This window comes from Oryctolagus cuniculus, chromosome 15 (assembly GCF_051225735.1).
Source record: "Oryctolagus cuniculus isolate XC-2025 breed Fujian yellow rabbit chromosome 15, ASM5122573v1, whole genome shotgun sequence".
NCBI classification, from domain to species: Eukaryota; Metazoa; Chordata; class Mammalia; order Lagomorpha; family Leporidae; genus Oryctolagus; species Oryctolagus cuniculus.
In genome coordinates this window covers 35063188-35086298 of record NC_142881.1, presented here as the reverse complement: position 1 = coordinate 35086298, position 23111 = coordinate 35063188, and the positions used below count along the sequence as shown (strand labels likewise).

The window sequence follows — 23111 nt, the reverse complement described above, 5'->3', positions numbered from 1 at the left end:
GGAGCACAGCCCAGGATAAAGGTGGGATCACAGGGTGAGGCTGAATAATTGAAAACAATTTTAAAACACCATTAAAATATACATATAAAGCACGTTATTTTTATCCATGTTAATTTAGAAATTTTAAGCAATGTCCTGCCTACAAATTCCTGTGATAGTAAAAAAAAAGTGGCACAAAAGAAATCAAACATAATTTTACTGTAAGCCTGAGTTGACCATTACAACCTAGCTGGCTAAATATTGAGATTTCAAATACTGAATCACATTTATTGTTTTTCAATGCACTCTTTTATCACAAGAGATCTGCTATTTGGAAAGAATACTGAAAAAAGTTTTAAACGTAATAATGTAGGTTTTCAAACCAGAATCATGCATGTGTACAATGCCTATAGACAATAAAGTACTGAAATGGAAGGCAGAAAATAGTGTGGGCCAGGAAATTTCTTACAGATAAAATAATGAATAGTCACAAATAATGAAAAATGAAGTGTTGAACCAGTAGAGAGGGACAAAGAGATGAATTGTGAGAAAATTCACATACTTGAAAGAAAAAAAATTGTTAAAGCTGAAGGCATGCATGTAATATGAGAAAACCCAAAAAATAAATTATGAAGCTTATGATACAGTCTAAAATGATTTGCATTCCAGATAGAGTGCTGGGTTCAACACTAGGCCCCACTCCTACCTCCACTTCCTGACAGTTCAGACTATTAGAGGCAGCAGGTGATGGCTCAAGTAGCTGAGATCATACCACTCAAGCGGGAGACCTAATCGAGTACCCACTTCTGGCTCGATCATAGGCCTGGCTATGTGGGAATCTGGGGAGTGAACTAGTAGATGAGATAACTCTCTCTCACTCTGTGTGTGTGTGTGTCTGTGGTGTGTGTGTGTGTGTGTGTGTGTGGTGTCTGAATGTCTTTCACTTTAAAGAAAAATTTTAGAAAAATAAGTAAGGAAACCATAAGTGTAAGATGGATCTGTTTCCTTAAAGGAGCAAAGTGAGAATTTTAATTTATTTATTTCCAGCATACATCCCATATTGGGGAAGCCAAAAAGTAATTGGAATCTTAATTATCAAGAATTTCAATGTAAAAAAAAAATTCCTTTCTTGAGACATGACTAGCCAATATCTCAAATTGCTTTCCATATATAGCATACTTGAGCAAAGCTGTTTTTTAGTTACTTCTAACATATTGATCTGAACAACTATACCATATAGAAAAATGTGTATTAATAAAATTTAAAAATTACCCATAAGTTGAGTGACCCAGGAAGAGTTCCTGGCTCCCATCTCTGACCTGGCTCAGCCCTGATCACTCCAGTCCTTTGTGCAGTCAAACAGCTGATGGGATCTCTCTCTTCTTAAAGATTTGTTTATTTATTTGAAGGAGTCAAAGAGGCAGAGTGAGAGAGAGAGAGAGTAAGAGTGGTCTTCCATTCACTGATTCACTTATCAAATTGCCGCAATGGCTGGATCTGGGCCAATCTGAAGCCAGGAGCTTCTTTTGGATCTCCCATGCCAGTGAAGGGGCCCAAGCACTTGGGCATCTTCTACTACTTTCTGAAGCCATAGCAGAGAGATGCATCAGAAGTGGAGTAGCTGGGGCTCAAACTGGAGTCCATTTGGGATGCCAGCACTGGAGGCCGCGGCTTTACATGCTATGCCACAGCCCCAGGCTGGGGTCTCTTTTTTATGTTTGTTTAATTAAAAGCAGAGTTACAGAAAGTATAGGAGAGACAGAGAGAGAGAGAGAGAGAGAGAGAGAGAGAGAGAGATCTTCAATCTGCTGTTTCACTACCCAAATTGCCATAGCCCTAGGGCTAGGCCTTGATGATTCCAGAAGCCAGGAGCTTCTTCTGTTCTCCCACGTGGGTGCAGGGGCCCAAGAAATTGCACTATGCTCTGATGCTGTCCCACTATAATTAGCAGGTAGCTGGATCAGATGTGGAACAGCCGGGTCTTCAAAAGGCGCCCATATGTGATGCCGGCATCACAAGAGGAGGCTCCAGGTGCTTTGCTGCAGTGCTGGTCAGGAGATCTCTTGCTTTGTCTGTCCTATGTTTCTGTCACTCTGTCTTTTGAGTAAATCAAATAAATCTTGAAGAAGAAGAAAAAGAAGGAGAAGGGAAGAAGAGGAGGAAAAAGTCGAAAAGGACAAGGGAGTAGAGGGGGTGAGAGGGAGGAGGAGCACAGAGGACAAGGAGAAGAAGAAGAGGAAGAACAAGCAGCAGCAGCAGCACCAGAGGCAGGGCCAGGACATTGCACGCAGCACATCAGGGAGGAGCAGTTTCTTCCATCCTGTAGCATTCTGGGCCACGCAGCAGGGTTTCTCAGAATCTAAAAGAATTCTGATGCCACCAGTTGGCCACTGAATGTTTACTTCTTTCTTTCATTCACCTAGACTAATCCAGAACCGATAGTGATGCCAGTTTTTATTGATTCTGCAGAGAAGTTCAAGATTCATGGATATTCTGAAAAAAGAAACCGCATGTATAATACAATAGATGATTTCTTGAATGAAATTTCTATCAGAAGCTCTTCACTTATCACTGATGTTCAGGCAAATGGCTGAAATCAAAGAGATCCTCAGTACTCCCGATTTTTGTCACTTAGTTATTTTGATTCTATCTACAGGACCTAAATATTTCTCTACTCAACTCCTGAAATTGGTAGAAGAAGCATCAAAGCTTACAGAGAGCATTTTGATATGTAATCAACTGTTTTAAGAGTGTGCATCCAAGAATAGATTTTATTTTAAAAAGAGTCAATCTGTTTACCCTTTGCATACCACAGAAGGAGCATAATGAATACTTACCTTAGTTAGGATTTGCTGATGTCCTTAACATCTATCTGGAGAGTATTTCCAATGATGGGGAAAGGAGAGGGCCCAGAAGGGAGCTTCCCCCTCCCGGAATTCTGCTTCCAGAGAGAAAGGAGAAGTAAACAGCAGAGCCCCAACACCAGGGCCACAACTGGATCCATTCTCTTCTTCCTGGGATCCTTGTGAGCTGGGAAGCACAGGCTTTATACCACTCTTGCTAATATGCTTCTCTGACGGGTCAAACTATGATGCACTTTTTTTTTTGACAGGGAGAGTGGACAGTGAGAGAGAGAGAGACAGAGAGAAAGGTCTTCCTTTGCTGTTGGTTCACCCTCCAATGGCCGCCACGGCCTTCTTGCTATGGCGGGTGCACCACGCTGATCCGAAGGCAGGAGCCAGGTGCTTCTCCTGGTCTCCCATGGGGTGCAGGGCCCAAGCACTTGGGCTATCCTCCACTGCACTCCCTGGCTACAGCAGAGAGCTGGACTGGAAGAGGGGCAACCGGGACAGAATCCGACGCCCCAACCGGGACTAGAACCTGGGGTGCTGGCGCCGCTAGGTGGAAGATTAGCCTAGTGAGCCACAGCGCCGGCCACAAGGATGCACTTTATCCTTTCTTCTGAGTGGACTTTGCCTCCTTTACAGAGAAGAAAAAAGTTTAGTCCCATCACTTTGTTACCTATGCCCACTCAGGAAATTGTAATTTCATTGTACTAGGTTGCGCCCATGTATTTGTAATTGGAAAAAAAAAAAAAAAAAAAAAAACAACAACAAATGGGTGGTTTCCATGTGCAGTCATGATAGAGAATTAATTATAATAAAACAAAATTCTGCCAAATTCTGTCTTTTTTATGACTAAAAGAAATCACAATATGCTATGACTTGTATGTCAATGTATTTTATATGCATATAAAATATATATGTAAGTGTGTCTTAGAAGTATGCCAAAAATTAAACACTTTGTACTCAATGATGGCAGCTATTCAAATATTTTATATACTCTACTAGTATTACAGGTAACTAAACATTAGAAAGTAACCATAAACCATACATATTGAACAAACAGAAATGATCAAGTCACTAGCTATATAAATTGGCATGATTTACCATTAAATTTTAAAAGGAAAACTCGAGAAATCAGAGAATATTAATTTTTGTTTTTCAAATGAATAGAGATTCAAAGACAACAGAGGACTTGGCCAGGGTCACAGGGCTTACAAGTCACAGAAGGGAATTTGAGATTTTGTGTTCAATTTGCTTTGGAGAGTTGTTTTAAATAAATTTAATATAGCTTTTAAAACTTTATTTTTCTTTATTGGAAGGCAGAAAGAGAAAGAGAGGGAGATAGAGTAGACAGGGTTAGAGATCCATATCCTGTATCTTTGTTCACTCCCCCAAATTCCCACAACAGCAAAGGCTGAGACAGGTCAAATCAGAAACCCAGAAGTCAATCCAGGTTTACCACATGGGTGAAAGGGGCCCAAGAGCTGAGAAATCATCTCCTGACTCCAGGTATAGCACTAGCATAAACCAGGTCAAAAAGTGAAACCAGAAACCAAACCCAAGTTTCTGACATTGAATGCCTGTGTCAAAAGCAGCAGCTGCACTACTACGCCACAGTGTCTATTCTGGGGGTTCTATGAGATCTTCTGATTCCCATCTTGTGTACTACGTCCTACACATAGGCAGCCTCCAGAGTAACTTCAACAAACAAAGGAAACCTAAAATATTAGTTACTCTCAACAAACAACACACTATGTTCATAATGAAACAGACATTCCTCTTAATAGGAGCTCCTTTAATTGACTTCAAGAATAAAAAACCATATGTGCTCACACGAACAGAAAAAGAGAGGGTTCTTCCCGTTTATTCATCGTAGAAGTAAAATTTAATCAGTGTAACTAAGGAAAGAGAAAATCTCAGAGAATTTGAGGGAAACTCTTGGGAAACTAAGACTACCCTCACCTGACTTTTGGCTGTAGCCAAGCATGATTCTGTAGGTTTGGGACTGTCATCCCTCACCTGACTTTTGACTCCAGCCAAGCATGATTCTGTAGGTTTGGGACTGTCATAGTCTGAAATGAAAAGTAGATAATTCAGCAATTCAGGGAAATATTAGAAAGAATGTACTTACAGGTGCAATATAGGAGTAGAGGAAGGGAAATCATTTAATAGACCCACAGCTCAAAGAACCAAAAAATGTTGACCTGAACAGGAGGTGACACTGTTCACAAGAAGGTAAACCTCACTGAAAGAAAAATGTTACTAGATCACCAGTGACTATGGTTATACAAAGGCATGTTTTTACAGTATCATCAGATGTTTCTGTAAATTGGATAGTGCTTCCTCCTGGTCTCCCATGCAGGTGCAGGGTCCAAGCAGTTGGGCCATCCTCCACTGCCTTCACTGGCCGCAGCAGGGAGTTGGACTGAAAGAGAAGCAACCGGGACAGAATCCGGCGCCCCACCAGGGCTAGAACTCGGGGTCCCAGTGCCGCAGGTAGAGGACTAGCCTAGTGAGCCGCGGTGCCAACCCAGAGCTATTATTTCGAAACTGTATTTGTAAAAATTAAGTTTTGTCAAAAACAATTTAGAGAATGATTTATTGGCCATGAATAGAGAGATTCTGACAATTAACAAAGACTTTCAAACCCTACACAATCTTTGTATTCTGTTAACTTGGCTTAGGTAAAATCATTCAATTTGAGGGATGAGGAACTTGGCCTGGGAGATTCAGTCCCAAGATCAAAGACACACAAACTGCTGATGTTAGACTTCTGAACTGATTCCATGTGTTCCATGTGTTGCTCTCTTCTTCGAAAAAGGCAATCAGTTCAACTGGTTCACCTCATTTTCAGAGTGTGCTTTGATTCACTATTGCGTGATTCACTCTAATCTGTGGCTTTCAAAATCAACATGAATTTAGTGAATGATTACCAAAATAATTGATCAAAATCGGGTTCAATACATTTTCGAACTTGAACCATTCTGCTTCTTGGTTCATGCAACATCCGGGATAAAGAGAAGAAATTTTCTGCCTATTCACATAATTCTAAACTCTTAACAGGACCACATCAATTTCTTTGTGTTCGATGAGCTCTGTTGCTCTCTGTACAGCAATCACATTACTCCTGCCCTGCTTCTCCTCCTTTCCCATGAATTGACATCCTGCCTTGATATTTTATATACACTTAGTGATAATAAAAGTCCTGGATAATCTTTTTTGAAAAGTAGACAGATGGACTGGGAAAGAAAGATGAGACAGAGAGACCTCCCATCTGTGGGTTACTCCTCTAATGCCATAGTTCTGGTGCTTTGTCAGATTAAAACTGATAGCCCGGAACTGAGTGCAAGTCAACCACATAGGTAGCATGGCTCCAGGAACATGAGTCATTGCCTTCTGCCTCTCAAGGTGTGCATTATAAGGACGTTGGAATGGAGAGCAGCACTGAGACTGAAACTCAGGCTCTGCTAGGGATGTCAGGAGCCCCAAATGGCACATTAAGTGCTACACGAAACACTAGTCCCACGATCATATATAATCCTAAAATAAAAGTGATCTCTGAGATCAACTAGTCCAAATTTATTTTGATTTTCAGGAATGAGCAATTCTTACCTCAGTGATATATAGTGTCACAAATACATCAGTAAGAGAGATTGTCTTAGAATCCCAGTTTTCTACTGCTGGTGCTGTGGCTTAGCTGGTAAAGCCATCACCTGCAGTTCAGCATCGCATATTGGCTCCAATTCAAGTCCCAGCTGCTCCATTCTGTGAGTTTGCTGTGTGGATTGCTTCCCATGTTGGAGCATTCACTCCTTTTTAATTCCATTTGTATTACCAAAAACTTAATCCAATCTGTATGATCACTTTAACACTTAATCCTATCCAAATGCTCACTTTAATATTTAAATTCTACTTTTACCACCGAGCTTAAAGGGATTTGGGATCCCATGGTAAGATTTTAAACTGTACCCTTAGGTGTAAATTTGTACTAATGTATGCAGAACTATACAGTTTTACAGTTGCTAACTTTATGCATTTCACAGTTACAACAATGAATTCTTCCCACCATGCTGAAATTCTGACCTACATTCCCACCCCTCTTCCTTCTCTTTTTTAATTCAAACTCTTATTTTTACTAAGATCTATTTTTCAATTATATACATATGACTATATTCTATGTTGAAAAAAGAGTTAAACAATATAGTATGATGAAAAAAAAAAAAACTGCTCCTCAATGCTCAAGACAAGGCTGTTTAAAGTCATTGCGTCTCTTGGCAGTTTTTTAATATAAGGAATACAGATTTCATGCATTTCATAAATAAAAGTTTAGGAACGTAGTGATTGTTCCACACTACCGTCCTTCCCCCAACAATTTATATTTTAATATCGCAACCTCCAGTGTTCTTCAGTTGCAGATTTCCTAGTACCCTAGCAGGTGATCAGCAGTGTCTCCTTGCAGTCCACCTTCCACTGCAGCTAGCTTTTTGCTCAGGATACATGCTCCACAGCACCCAAGGTCCTGAGGCTGCTTCTCCAGTCCATTTGCTTCCACCTCAAATAGATTCATGGCTAAGCATGGGGAACTCAATGTGGCTGGCGCCAAACAGCACACAGGAGTGGGTCTGGTCAAGGTTTCTAAATATTTGTCACAGCAATGGACTAAAGCACCTGGAAGAGGTGAATTTGAGAAATTGTGGATTGCTAAGAATCAAGGGAAGACTGTGGTGCCCTTTACTTTGAATGAAGATCAAGATCATCCGTGTGTCTGGCAAACTGCTGGATGGTAAACAGTATCTACTGAGAGCTCCTTGGAGAGGCTGTCTCTGGAAGGAGCTGGAATAAAGAGCTGAATGCCAACATGCTGCCAGTGAGAATTACATGAGATTGAAGAGATGGCAAACAGAGGAATCTCCCAAAGCAGTAAGACCATCCCAACAACTGGGTACAGTTGTAACAACCAATTACAAACCTGTTGCTAGTCATCAATACAACATTGACTATGAAAGGAGAAACAAGATGGAAAACGAGCCCGAGCTGATAACAGCAAGTTTAGGCTGTTTTCAACCCTTGAGGAGCACTAGTATTCCAACCTTAGGGACCTGGTGGACATCACAAAACAGCCTGTAGGCTAAGTGAAGGAAACCTTGAAAGAAGTTCGTATTCAGAATGTAAAAGGGATCCATAAAAATATGTGGGAGCTCAGGCCAGAAAACAGACACTAGAGGGGAAAAGAAAAGAAAGATTAAGCCAGTGCCTGGGGAGCTGGCTGGTGGAACCCCTGCAGGGTGACACTGAGGCCACAGCCTTGATTCTGAACACTTGAGCACCTGTGTCTGTAGCAGTAACATGGCTGGTACTTTTGTTTCACTTGGACGATTTTTTTAAACCTGTAATTCTTATAAAGTTTCATAAATGTTTTTTTGAGAAGAAAGAAATTTTTATAGACTTGTATCAAACCAGATTATCCATGAATAGGATAGGATTAGGGGATTAAAAGGGTTTTTCTTTATGATTACCTTCTAAATGTAAAGTGAGGAATTTGTTTTCTAGATTAAGACTTTGTCTTGCTCTGTCTCTTGAGGAGCAGATGTAATGCGGATTCAAAGAGAGGAATGTCAGCTACAGAAACTGTTAAGAATGAAAAGTCAAAGTTCCATATTCAGAAAATTTCTGGAGAACCATCTGTTTAAAAAAAATGGAGGGAGAAGGTGCCCGTGTTTCATGTCCAAACACACATTAATAAAAGGAGAGCATATAGGTTTATAGTGAAATGTCAGTTTTCATCCTGAGTTCATTGTACTCAATGATATTGATATGAGAAATGAACAAAAACTTGCTCAGTTAGGACTACTTGGAGCCAGCCTTTGGCAGAGCAGGTAAAGCTGCATCCTGCAATGCAGACTTCCCATACTGGTGCCTGTTCAAGGCCTGGCTGCTCTACTTCCAGTCCATCTGCCTGCTAATGGCCTGAGGAAAGCACCCAAAATGTACCAGTAATAGGCCCATGCTACCCACATAAGAGACCAGGAAGACACTCTTAGCTCCTGGCTTCTGCCTGGCCCAGAGCTGGCCAACACAGCCATCTAGGGAGTGAACCAGCTGACGGGAAGATGGATCTTTCCTTCTCTATAGATTTGACTTTAAAATAAATAAATAAAAATAAATAGAAGGAAACAAAATCATAACCTCCAAGGAGATGATATTAGAAGATGGATTATTTGATAGAGTTTTAGGTCATGAGCTTGGTGCCCACATATTTCAAATTTCTGCCTTCTATAAGAGACCCCAGAGAACACCTTCATCCCATCTGACACATGGAGACACAGCTAGAAGATGCCATCTGCACACCAGGAAGATCCACACCAGATAACAAATGTGCTGGAGCCTTAATTTTAGACTTCCCAGATTCCAGATGTATGAGAAGTAAATTTCTGTTCTGTATAAGCCACCAAGTCTATGACATTTTTTACATCAGTCTCAACAAACTGAGACTCAATTCCGTATGAGTGAAGTTAAAGAAATTCTCGTGCTGAAAAATGGTCTATCATTTCTAAAGGATTCCATCTAAATTCAAATTTACTGGTTGATAGAAAATCTATATGTTTAGTGGGAAGATAAGTGGGCTGATCTGATTAATAAAATTAATGAAAAGTCAAGTTAAAGATGATGTCTACTGCTCATATTATCCATATTCATATTCATCTGTTTTGTCTGCACAAGATCAGGAGAACCACATCCTTACAGAAGAAATAGTGAAATGGCAACAGTGTCTCTTTAAGCTTGCTTGGAATCACAGACTTCTCCCTGAAACCCTCTACCCTTAATTCCAAAACCCTAAGCCTGTGGTAAATTCCTCTGACTTCCTACTCTCCTGAATACCTTTAGCGATCAGGGGCAGTGCCAGACCTGGAAGCTCAACAGTGATCCAGATATCAGGACAGTTGACTCCAGAAGCTGAACCATCCTAGGGAGAGCTGTGGCGTCTGCACAGCTCTCTTTAAACCAGGAACCGAGAGCCTCAAGACTGCAGAAGCCCTAAGAGAGTACAACTCTGGGAAGAAGGTTGGTGGAGACAAGGCACATTCATAATGAAGAGCTCTTCCTCTTTGCCAGCCCTGGAATACTGTATCTGATGGTGGGTATGAGAAGTTGCTGACTGTATCTGAGGAAGGGCCACCTTCTGGATGTGATGGTCATGAGTGCCAAGAATGTGAGTCTTCCTGTGGGGTTTGCCTCCATCTGACCTGAGCAAGGCTGTGTGATGCCTCACCATAGGGAAGCTGGACCTGACATTAGAGGGGTTTGGAGAGCCTCCAGCCTATGTGATATTTCCTAATTCTAATAATAGGATATGAAACTGTGCTCACAACAAGCCCCTATGTGCACCCACTTGACAATGTGTCAGTGAACATTTGTGAAGAGAAAGGAAAATAGGTGGGTGAGTGAAGGAGGGGGAAAGCAAAGATGAGGCATTAAAACCAGGTATCAGGGCCAGCGCTGTGGTGAAGTGGGTAAACTTGCCTCCTGCAGTGCCTGCATCCCATATGTGTGCCAGTTCACGTCCTGGTAGCTCAACTTTGATCCAGCTCTTTGCTATTGCCTTGGAAAGCAATAGAAGATGGCCCAAGACCTCGAGAAGACCCAGAACAAACTGCTGCCTCCAGGCTTTGGATTGCCACATCTCTGGCTATTGCAGCTATCTGGAAAGTGAACCAGCAGATGGAAGACCTGGGGAGTGAACCAATGAATGGATGAACTCTCTCTCTCTCTTTCTTTCTTTCTCTGCCTCATCCTCTCTGCAACTCTGACTTTCAAACAAATATACAGATCTTAAAAAAAATTGGATAGATTCCAAACGAGGGCAATGGAACAAATGGATACAAGGGCAGATGTTCAATGCTCACAAATAGGAGATAAGGGAAGAATATTTTAGTGGAAACAGAAATACAAGCCCTGTAGCACCTGTCCATGGTGTCAGGTCATGGGGACAAAGATCACAAAAAGTTCGTACTAGGATTACTATATTAGAGTAATGAGAAGTCTGAGGAAGGACTAAAGAAGAGGTTCTTTCCAGTTGTTTCTCTAGATTTTGAGTTGATTTCTGTAGGACTGCATTCTGGCTTTTCAGGATTACTGCTTGTTGAGTCAGTGGTTTCAGATTGTCCTGTCTCTCTGGCTGCTGGTTGGGATGTGCCTTGTCAGATAGGACCTACAATATTCCTCTTTTCCTTTGATGAGATGGTCTTTTCATTTCCTTCCTCCTCAAGTTCTCACTCTGCCCTCTTGATGGAGGCTTCCTCTGACTGGACATCTTTATGATGACTTCTCAGGTAGGCTATTTTTTCCTCTTCTTCAGTCCATGTTGGTGTGAAATGTATTGTTCTTGCACTTTGGAATGTCTAACTGCACACTTGGCTCTGTGCCCTTCTTAGGGTATGCTGAAAAATGAATATAATAATAACATGAAAAGCTGAATAATGACTCATCTCCTGAGCAAAGGTGTTCATGTCCTAATACTGTGGACTTATGAACCTATAAATATGTTATTTTAAATAGTAAGTGTGGCATTGCAAATGTGATTATATCAGAAATCATGACAGGGTTAGATAATACTGATTTGACCAGGTGTGGCTCATGCAATCACAGTGGTCTTCATGCAAAGGAAATAAAACGTAGTAGAAAATGTGGCCCATTTTTCTCCCTTTTGTTGACCTTATTGCCCTTGTTGCCCTGCGACTTCGGGAGCATGGCCTTCGGCTGCCTCCTCTCTCGGCCCTCACTTCATTACATGTGCTAAGGTGCTTGTAGCTGCTCATAACTAAACGCTTGCTGCACGTGGCTCCTGGACTGCTCACTGGTTGGTGTGGATCTAGACTTCCCTTTTTGCCTTAGATAGAGCCCTCACTTTCCTATGTGTTTCTCTCAAGAGGAAAAAAAAATCCTTAAAACTAGAAACAAAGAAAGGAAGGATGGAAGGATGGAAGGATGGAAGGAAGGAAGGAAGGAAGGAAGGGAATAAAAGAAAGAAAATATGATAGTGAGAGCAAAAGGTTGGAATGATTCAAAGGAATCACAATTCAAGATTGGTGACATCCAATACACACAGATACACACACAGACACACAGACACATACACACACATCAATAAATGTATTTTATGTTAAAGTCTCTAGAAGAAAACAACTCTGATGATATTTATATCAACCCCAGTGAAACTGATATTGGACCTTAGAATGCCATAACCATAATTTAATCATCTGCATGGCTTTGAGCCATTGCATTTGTGGTAATGAGTAATAGTAATAATGAGAACCAATGCAAATATTATTTGCCTCCTAGTTTACAATAAAGATTAAGTTACAGAAAACATTTATCCAAAAGCAGGGTAAAGGTAAACACTTTATGTTTGATGAAGAAAGGTACAAATGGAAGAGAGATTACAAGACTTAATGAAACATTCTGGTTTGATCTCATTGAGAAGTTGATTTTGTCAGTATACAAGATTGCCTTCTTGCTACACCTTTGTCAATACATGAATTACCACATTTTCATTTTCCTGTCAAGAAGATTTAAAAGGTACTTAATAGTTTTAATTTGCAATATTTATTTTAAATAAATTTTCATGGTTAATAACAACAATCTCCATTTCTTCTTCTATGTCCTTAATAACCATTTCCTATATTTCTACTATTGTGGGGGTTTTCATGGAATATTGTTAAATAAAAAATGAAGTTTGGGGCTGGCGCTGTGGAGCAGTGGGTTAATGCCCAGGCCTGAAGCTCCGGAATCCAATATGGGCGCCAGTTTGAGAACCAGCTACTCCACTTCTGATCCAGCTCTCTGCTATATCCTGGGAAAGCAGTAGAGGATGGCCCACGTCCTTGAGCCCCTGCACTCGTGTGAGAAACTCGGAAGAAGCTCCTGGCTCCTGGCTTCGTATCGGTGTAGCTCCAGCCGTTGTGGCCATTTGGGAAATGAATCATCGGATGGAAGACCTCTCTCTTTCTCTCTGCCTCTCCTCTCTCTGTGTAACTCTTACTTGACTTTCAAATAAATAAATAAGTCTTAAAAAAAGAAGCTTTAGAGTGCACATGTAGTAAGAGTCCGATGTTATAAAAACATGTAATGCTATAGGTATTTATTTATATGTACTGTATATTCTCTGACAATATATAAATACACATTCATATTTGCACAGAAACATGTAAATCTTTATAATAGTTTATTAACTGGGGCACAGTAGGTTCAGCCCCTGTTTTCAACACCAACATGCCATATTGAAATGGCAGTTCAAGCGCTGACTGCTCCTCCTCCATCCATCTCCCTGTTAATGCAACTGGGAAGGCAAGAGAAGATGGACCAGATACATGGGTTTCTGCAATCCACATGGGTGAGCAGGATATAATTCAGGATGCCTGGATTTAGCCTAGCTGTTGCAGACAGCTTTTGCTGACGTAAATATTGCAGTCATTTGTGGAGGGAACCAGAGGATGGAAGATTTCTGTCTCTCCCTCTCTATATGTCATTCCACATTTCAAATAAATAAATAAATCTTTAAAAATAAGTATTAGCATAAAAATGCATGACAATACGTCTCTCTGGGATATGAGCTCAGAAACGGGCATGAATGATGTCAATTTTTAATTTCAGATACAGAAGAAAGGAAACACATGGTTAAAATACAAGGAGTATTTGATTTTCAGTTACCTTTGGTTTAGAGAGGAAATGAGGCTGATTGATTCAAGGACATAGCCCAAAATTGCCTTCAAAATTATGTTAAGTGTGAAACAGCATGATGGAATGTAGAAAAGTGATAACATAGGCTTTCTATGGATTTTGATCATGTCCTGGAAAGAAAGCACTGAGAACATAAGATTAGAAATAGAACAATGCACATGTATACCTGCCTCTAAATTGAAAACAGGGAGTAAAATGATATTCCAAATTTTTATCCTATGTTCACAGTAGCCACAAGAAGGAATATGGGACTGTGAAATATAATGATCATCTTCCCTTGAGCTGATCCTCTCAACTTTCCCTACAGGTTAGAACCGTTCTTAGCAGAGTTTCTTTTAGGGCCTAGCATAATGGCATAGCAGGTAAAGCCAGGAAAAACAGTGGAAGATGGCCCCAGTGCTTGGGTTTCTGATACCCACATAGCAGACTTGGATGAAGCTTCTGATTTATCTGGCTAAGCCCTAGCCATTGCAGCTTTTTGTAAATTAACCAGTTAGTGGAAGAACGATCTCTCTCTCTCTCTCTCTCTCTGTCTCTCTCTCTCTCTCTCTGTCTCTCTCTCTCTCTCCCTCTCTCTTCTTTCCCTCCCGCTCCTTCTGCCTCTCCACTCCTGTTCACTCTTTCCCCCATCTCTATAACTCTGACTTTCAAATAAATAAATAAATCTTTAAAAGATTTGTTTCTCTCTTCTGAAACCACAACTCCAATAACTCTAGGTGAGACTCAGACAAGACAGCTTTCTTCCATCTTCCTTTTCATCCTTCTCTCTGCTTGTCATTATGAAGACTGGTGGGAACTATTGGGACTCTATTTTCTTTTATTTCTTATCTGCTTGATGCACGAATGAAGAGAATACAGAGAACTGACACTAGGATTGTTATTTTATTTTTATTTAGAAATAAATAAAAATAAACTGAATAAATAAATAAAAATAGACTGAACTCAGCTGTCCTTCACCTAATGACTGGATAAGAAACTGTGATTATATACACACTGTGGAATACACATCAAAAAAAAAAATCCTGTCTTTTGCAGCTAGAAACCTTATGCTTTGTGAAATATGCCAGTTCAAAAATGTAAATATCATATGTTTTCCCTGATATGCATTGACAGAGTACAAAATAAGGTAATGTATGTGAACAAAATTCACATTTAACATTTGATTATGATTAATGTCCTTATCAATACTCTTGAGAAAGAGAGGTTTTTCTACTTACTACTGGTTGAATTCTTTATTTATTTGAGGGTTATACTTGTGAACAGAATACAGACTGAAGATATATCCTTGTATAAACTAAAAGAAAAAATAAGAAAGGAGGAGGGCGGAGGGAGTGGGGGAGGGATGGAGTATAGGGTGGGTAGTATCATTATACTCTTAATCTGTACATATGGAACACATGAAATTTGCTCACCCTATATGAAGAAAAAAATTGAATTAAAAGAGTTATCTTCTATGAAGTTCCATGGAAATGAATTTACACCTGCTGAGAAAAGCATGAAGTAGTCACTCTTCTTAAAGTTGCCACTCTCATCCAGAAAGTGTCCAGGGTCAAATACCTTTGGGTTAGGAAATGCTTTTTCATCATGTAGCACAGATATCAGTGTTGTTATGATGTCCGTGCCCTGGATAAAACAGAAACAGATAATCCAAGTATGAAGAAGTCACTGAGCTGTTAAAAAAACAGTGGAAATCACTTAGGACAATGTTTGATCAACAGAGGAGGAAGCCCAAGTCCCAGGAAGAGCAGTGACATCCCCGGCCACACAGACCAAGTAATGAGCAGAGATGAGCGGTGGCAGTGATTTTGCTAAAATGCCCTGTAGCAGCATCTTCCATGTGAGCACGTGGGTTCAGTAGCAAGTATGAAACCCGTGACCATTTATCACTGTGGCACAGTTTGTTTGTGCTCATGTTAAAATTGAGGGAGATCTTTATTATAGTTTAATCCTAACTCAGAATCTGCCCCTACCTCACCACTGTGGTTCAGGGAATACACCAAGCACTTATGTGCTTTCTTGTAAGTCATATAAACTATTATTGTATCAATAAATTCTACGTATGAATGCTATTGTCGTTGTATAGTGAAAATCCTCATTATTGGAAAAAACACACTAAAGTATTGATGTAAAAATAAATGTATCGTTATAAAAGAAGATATATACACACTTCATATCTACAAATATACATGAAGGTACAAGGGTCTTTGAAATATTACTGGAAGTGTATATTATATTTTGCTTTCATTTCCCACAAACTTACTGAACCATATTTTTATATACACATATATTACAACTGGTAAAATAAAAATGGAGATGAAAAATATAATTTCAACAAATATACTCAAACAACTGGACATTTATAAAGTAAAAAATGAAGCATGATCAGCACAGCGTAAATTAGAATCAATATGAAATAAGCCATTGGTCTAAACACAGGAGCTAAAACAATAAAACTTCTAATGACAGGTAAGTGTAAATTTGACACCTTGTGCAGGTAAACTTTTTTCAGCTAGGACACAAATCCCAAATAGACCACATATTATTGCAGATAGTTTTACTGGACAGTAATGTCATCACCAAATAACATTCACAAGCCCAGCCTCTCACCTGTTTTTCTACAGGAGGAGGGGAGATAAAAATGCTTAAGCCGAAAAAATACAAAAGAATATTTTTGATGCATGAAAATTACATGAAACATAAATTTCAATTTCAATAAAAACTGGAACAAGAATCCTCATTCATTTACACATTGTCTATGACTGTTTCCATTCTTTAAGGGCAGAAAGAGAAAGCCATGGCCTGGAAAGTTGAACATATTTGCTTTTTGGCCAATTACAAAATATTTGCTAATTCCAATCTAAGATGATTACCTCCAGTAAGATCAATGGCCCTAGACTGTGGTGGAAGAAATCACTCAACAGATTTGTGAGAGAGTAGACTCATCCATGCAGTGTGCAGATTTCTACACAACACTGCCCTGTGCAGAGGGAGTGAGTGGCTCACACCCTTGGAGCACCACACTCTCTAAAGACATCAGGCACAGGGTGAACCTGAGGGATGAGTATAAAACAGCAAGTACAGCAATCCCCTCCAGCAGGTCCCCAAACCTGATGCAACAGAGGGACGAGGGACGGAGGGTAGAAGAACATATCATTATGTTCTTGGAATTGCATCTATACAACAGATTGACTCTGTTCATAACTAAAATTAAAATTTAAAAATTTTAAAGATTAAAACCATGTTAGAGAACATTTCTCACATAATTTTATGAGGCCACCATTGTCTTGATATCAAAAATCTGAAAAGAATTCTAAAGGAGGAAAAATTGCAACACAAAAACTCAAGAATAAAAATACTGAAGCCTTAAACAATATGTAGTAATGCAAATGTAACTATGTGTATTTACTCATAATACTTAAATTTAGGAGGGGGGTGGAATACAGTGAATATACATAGGCCTAATTGCCTGATTCCTACAGCCATGTGGGAAACCAGAGGAAGTTCCTTGGTACAGGCTTCAGCCTGGACAGCCCTGGATTTGTTGCCATTTGTGAAGTAAGCCAACAGATTAAGATTCTCTCTCTCTAACTCTGCCTTCAAGTAAGTAAATATTAAAATAAAGAAAATCTGTTATATTTTAATATGCAGTGTTAAAAAAGGAAAAAGCTTTTTAACAATTTCTAACAAATGTTAAAATGTTAATTATCCAACAACAACAAAAAATTTGTAAACCACTGTACTAAAAACAAAACATTACTGAGGAAATAACAAAGAGCCTAATCAAAGGGTATCAAAATACATTCACAAATGCAGATTCAACCTGTCAAGATGTCAACCTCTACTGAATTTCTATAGAGATTTAATGTCATACTGATAAAACTTGAAAAACAGGGAAATTGACAAACTGACACCTTTAGCATTCATTTGGAAATGAACCAAAACAATTGGCAGACACCCACAGCCACACAACAAGATCTGAGGGAAGCAGCACTGAGTCCATCAAGATGCCACACACAGGGACTTTCCCCTACTTTCACAGGATGTGGGCAGGGCTGGAACCACACTGTGGGTGAGAAGCTTAAGAGCACTGAGGTTTAATGTAAAAGAAACAAGATTATCTTGCATGAGGCAGGTTAGTGGGAAGGAGGTCAATGAATCTCTGGATCTCATGTATCACAGCATCCGTGTAGGGCATGCGGCTCCTGTCCTGCATGCAGGGGCTCTGGTGTCTGCCAATCACATGCTCAATCTCCTCCTGGACTTTAGCTGAGAAGGCACAAGTAAGAAATAATGGATAAAATGAGAAAATTGGCAATTTAGGGTTTCATGAACCTTAATGAAGGTATCTCAACAGAATTATAAGCTATAAGCCCAGAAATAAATGTAAGTTACCACAAAAAGATACAAACTACCAGTATGATATATTGGTACATATAGGCCATATAAATGCACAGATGAAACTAACACAAATACAAGTAATAAAATGCTCACCCCCCCAAAAAAAAAAAAACAAAATATAATTAAATCAAGAAAACACTGTCCTTGCAGAAAGGAATACAAGAATGAAATCTAGCTTTTAAAAGGCATAGGGCTTAAGTTATGTTAAAACAGATGTGTGTGTGGATGTGGGTGTGTTGATACATGTTATTTTTATCTTTTGTGAGTCTGTATATGTATTTACAGGTTTTGGAATGTGTGTTCATTTGCAATGGTACTCTTATCATCTTCCTACTCCCCAAATTTAGCCCTTTTGAGCATACCTGTAATTTAGAATCATGTTTCTTAAAAACTTCTATTTCTTTATTACCGACTTTTACATTTATTTATTTCCTCGTAAGACAGATGGGAATTTTCATCTCCATCTTTCTCCCATATACACACATGCCCACAATGACAGGCATACAGCAGTCACTCCATTTAGCAGGATATATTTAGATCACACATTTTGATCATATCAGCATTCATTTTTCATCATTCTGAGCACATATATTGTCCTAGAGAGACAATACTTCGTCTTTAATTTTTATTACTTTCTTTGACATTATTAACTTTGTCATCATTTTTCCATTCACAATTTTCTATCTCCTGGATAGAAATATTTCCCAGTGCTCAGATAGATGTTTCAAGCACCTGCTGATAATTCTCTGGTTATTGTGAAACTTCAGGTTATTAGTCACTTCATTATTGTTCTTCATGTCTCTGCTCATGTCTGCCTATCCATTTGGTCTACTCTGCAGTGAATATGTCCAGTACCTGGTACCAGAATCCCCAACACTCTATCCTCCTGTGGGAGCTTTCAGTTCCTAGAGCCCACAACTTCTCACTTGGTTTCTGACATTTGGATGGAGAACCACATTCTGTATTTTTCTGAGAAAATGGGATAAGTAAGTTTTTTGCAAACATGAAGGTTTAAAGATACCCTTTTGCTATTAATGAGATAATAGTTACTCTTGAGAATTCTGATGCTATTCTAGGTCCTAATCTTTTAATATGATCTTGTCCATCTCTCTGAAATGGATGGTGATTTTCTCTTTTATTCTTCTGTTCTGAAACTCCATGGCCTTGTGTCTTGTGCAGATGTTTTTATTTCATTTACTTTGCTGAACACTTGGAAATAATATTTTATCAAGAAGGCAAAATATGGAGGTCTCCATTAGAGCCATTTGCTCTCTGGAGGATTCATGTGGCAGCTGAATTTCAGGAGACAAGATGGAGAGAAGAGTCAAGGTCTTGGAACTCCAAGAGAGCCACACTTTTCTTTGCAGCCTTTACCTCACACCTCTGTGCCTGAATAAAGGGCTTCTGAGGCTTGATGTGCCCAGAAATTGAACTCCCTTTTCCTGAGGGGAAATTCACTTAGCTGAGAAGAGGAGTTGTGGGGGGAACTGGGACCCTGGGACCGGGATAACCCCGTGTCTCAGCCTCTTGTTCTATCCTCATTGACACTTGGGATTTCCAAATCCTAACCCTTGGGGGTGCAGGGACAAAGACTAGCTTCTCTTCCTTGATGACCCTTCCTCTGCCACACTTGGGTTACAGCCTCTCCTTCTCTGCAAGCCAATGATCATCTCTGCACTGCTCTGGGAGTTTCCGGCATTTACTGGAGAGTTATGAGCTGGTTCCTGTACTCACCTCCTTCTACTTTTAAAGCATTATTTCACATTTGTAAGTGTGCAGTTTTTTTTTAAGTGGGAGCTTGCGCAAGGGAAAAAGTGTGTTATCTTACCTCCTACAAAACTAAATTTAATTCAGAAAATATTCTAAATGAATTTGTCAAAACATATAAAATTATTTACATCACCTCTCCTAATATTGTTTTATTCAAGACCGGCTTTAGGGCAATAGACTTCTGTTGTAATAACATTACTTTGGGTGCATCTTCTGACTGAAAGGAAACACCTGTCTTATGCATCTATATTTTGAATACCCCCACACTGGAATTACTTAAGGAAGCCTCACTGAATTTCAATTGGTCTTCAATAAGAAAAGCTTCCTTGTCTTTTTCTCTGTATTAGAGCACTGAATTGTCAGAATGAGGAAAGGTAGCATCAAGACTATACCTACTGCTCAATGGGGTCTTTTTGTTATGAAAAGAAAATGCAATGCTGCGCCTCCCACACATCACTCCCATGAGCTCCAGCACAGCCCCCAAACATCACTGCTCTTCCTCCTGCCAGGCTGTCTTCACTGCTCTAGGATCTCCTCCTGCATTGTACAACGTTGGCCTGTTTTATTCTGATCACTACACTGCACAGAGTACAGTTGTTGGCACAGAAGTTTTTAAACAGTGAGACTCCTCTAGCACAAACAAGGCAGAGGACAGTAGCCATGGCTCCCAAGCTTTTCTCCTGAATGCAGTTTGCTCCTCCCTGAGTCATACCTGCGACCTCGGGGTGCTTCAGCAGGAGCAGGAGGGAGTATCTCAGCGTTGTGCTCCTTGTCTCAGTCCCAGTTCCAAAGAAATCAGACACAGTGGTTACCAAGCTTTCAAGAGTGAACTCTAAATTGTTTTCCTAGGAGTGATTTGATGCAATTTGACAAATTACTTGCCAGCATATATTATTACACAAAATCCAAAATAACACATTTATTTTAAAAGATAGCTAACAGGGAAAACTGAAAGTGCAATATTAGCAAAAACTCTTTAGAGATGTGTGGACACTATTGATAAGGTGCCCCCAAACTTCAGACTATACTATTACTTCTCATCTTCCTAAACATTCCATTATTAGACTCTTGAGTGAGGTGTGTCATGAATATTATTTTCACAAAAGAATATCAGCAGAAGCCTAGTGATACCACAGCCTCTATTTCCTTCTTTTTACTTGAAACATTGTTGAAAAATGGTATCATCTTGGAAGAGGAGGATTTAATCATGAAAATGAGGGTCTATGTGCTAAATATGGCAAGGAAAATGGAGGTCGCCCAAAGTAACGCTTAGCGATCTAATTATTGCTAGATTGGCTGAACATAAGTCACCTTGTATTCGACGTAAATGAACCATTTGCTTAAGTCAATATTAACTACATTTTCTATGTATAAACAAAGGAGCTAAATATAAACAAAACATAAGTCTATTAGTAAGTCAAGATCATACCATGAAATGTATTACATGCCCAATAAAGAGTTCACAATGTGGTCTTCTGCCAAAACTTGACATGGAATCAATTATACATGCATTTCTTTAAGAAGTTAAAATTGTGCAAAGCTGGTAGGGCTGCAAAACCTAGATGACATTGGGTTCCTCAAGAAAAGATGAGGTCAGCACCACTGTGTCCAGAAGGGAGGCAACCAGCAAGAAGGACTGGGGATACGCGCAGGAATGAATTGGAGGTACAAGGTGAAGAGATGCTGCGGTCATGAAGTCAGATCTGAGAGTTCACTGTGCCCACAGACGAAGGAGAGATCAGAAGTTGTGCTGATGCCAGAGCTAAGGGACTAATTACATGGAGTTCTCACACACTGTGAGTTAGGAGAGAGTAAGCCATTGAAAAGGACATGTGGGGCCTGGCTCTGTCGTGTAGTGGGCTAACACTCTGCCTGTGATGCTGAGATCCCATATGAGCACTGGCTTGAGTGCTGTCTACTCTTGATCCAGCTCTCTGAGTGGCTCTGCGAATTCACTAGAAGACAGCCCAAGTCTTTGGGTTCCTGCATCCTCATTGGAGACCTATAAGAAGCTCCTGTTTCCTGGCCTCAGATCAGCTCAACTCTAACCATTGTAGCCATTTGGGGAGTGAGCCAGCAGATGGAAGATGTCTCTCTCTCTTCCTCTGCCTCTCTGTAACCCTGCCTTTCAAGTAAGTAAAATACATAAATCTAAAAAAAGAAGATAAGGGAAAGACAAATGAGTTTGGTTAAGGACTGAAAAAATTATGTGACAGAGAATTGACCATAAAGGGAAATTTTTAAATATTGAAGACAAGAGATAATTCATATTTATAATTTTCTAAACAGTCCCTAAATCAGCATTTTTATCACTAAATCCCAGCCCCTAAATCAGATGTTTTCATAACATCAAAATGACCTGAGTTATGTCAGTGTTATATAGTCATCACCCAGAAAATTAACTAAATCCTCTCAAAACATGAAGTTGCTACACACAGACACTCACATCGATTGCTAATCCCGCCTTCAGAGGGATTTCTAAGTTCATCAAGTTATAATTTCTCTTGAATCATTAAGACAAGCAGTGTGCTCACAAACCACCACTAATATTTCCTTCTTTTTAAGTGGATTTGAGATTCACTGGGTACTAGCACATAACCTGTCATAATTAAGCTAGACTCTATGAAACAATAGCCAAGGGGTAGACTTTCCATACCATACAGCAGTGATACTGCTATGATGGCAATTCTGGAGCAATGTCACAGTCATGCTAGATCAGGAAGTTCAGGAATCAGTCCCTGCAGGAAAAGAAAATCACTGACCTTGAAGGATCTGTCTGGGGCAAGTATTTCAGGACTCTGGATGCTTGTCAGACACTTGCAGCCTTCAGGCTAGTGCTTGATGAAGAACTTGTCTGCTGTATTTCTGGGAACTTTGGCGTCTCATGTATAAATAGAGGCTAACATACGTTGTACCTCAGCTCTGTGACAGGCAACTTTGGGGCCAGTGTCCTGTGCTTCCGTGTGGCTTTCTGGTCCCAGACTGTGCAAGGGGAATATTTTCCTTTAAAAACAAGGAGTTGTGCCTTTTGATTGCTGATGGGCTGGGCATTGTTTCAATCCCATGTGCTCCAACAACTTCTCCAGGGCACTAAGTGAGGAATTTAAAGAAGCGGAAAAACTTTAGCATTTTTCTATTCTTACTAGACCCAAGATTTTAATGAAATCTGTGTCACATCACTTTCTGATAGCAGAGAAAATGAAACAAGAGTCAAGTGATCACAAGACAGGAACTATAACCATGCTAACGCAATTTATAAAAAATATCTAAATAAACAGATAGCTGCAGGCTCTCTCAAGGATAAACGGCAATTTGTGCAAGGCAGAAAGTCTCATTTCCAGAATTGTCACGTTATGATTTATTAAATGTCCAGTTTCAGCA

General features: G+C 39.8%; 1 long non-coding RNA gene and 1 pseudogene across 2 annotated transcripts; one reads left to right on the top strand and one right to left on the bottom strand.

Annotated features, from left to right (window-relative positions):
* Window positions 1-2743: 2743 nt before the first annotated feature.
* Window positions 2744-13390, top strand: LOC149121959 (general transcription factor IIF subunit 2 pseudogene; annotated as a pseudogene). The gene has a single exon (XR_016222090.1). The product of XR_016222090.1 is annotated as a general transcription factor IIF subunit 2 pseudogene (transcript).
* Window positions 13391-13550: 160 nt separating this feature from the next.
* On the bottom strand, window positions 13551-22808 carry LOC100351191 (uncharacterized). Its single transcript, XR_016222093.1, has 3 exons — window positions 22493-22808; window positions 20443-20575; window positions 13551-17828 (listed from the first exon to the last, which is right to left on the bottom strand). It is a non-coding gene; the product is annotated as an uncharacterized LOC100351191 (long non-coding RNA).
* Between the last annotated feature and the right edge of the window lie 303 nt (window positions 22809-23111).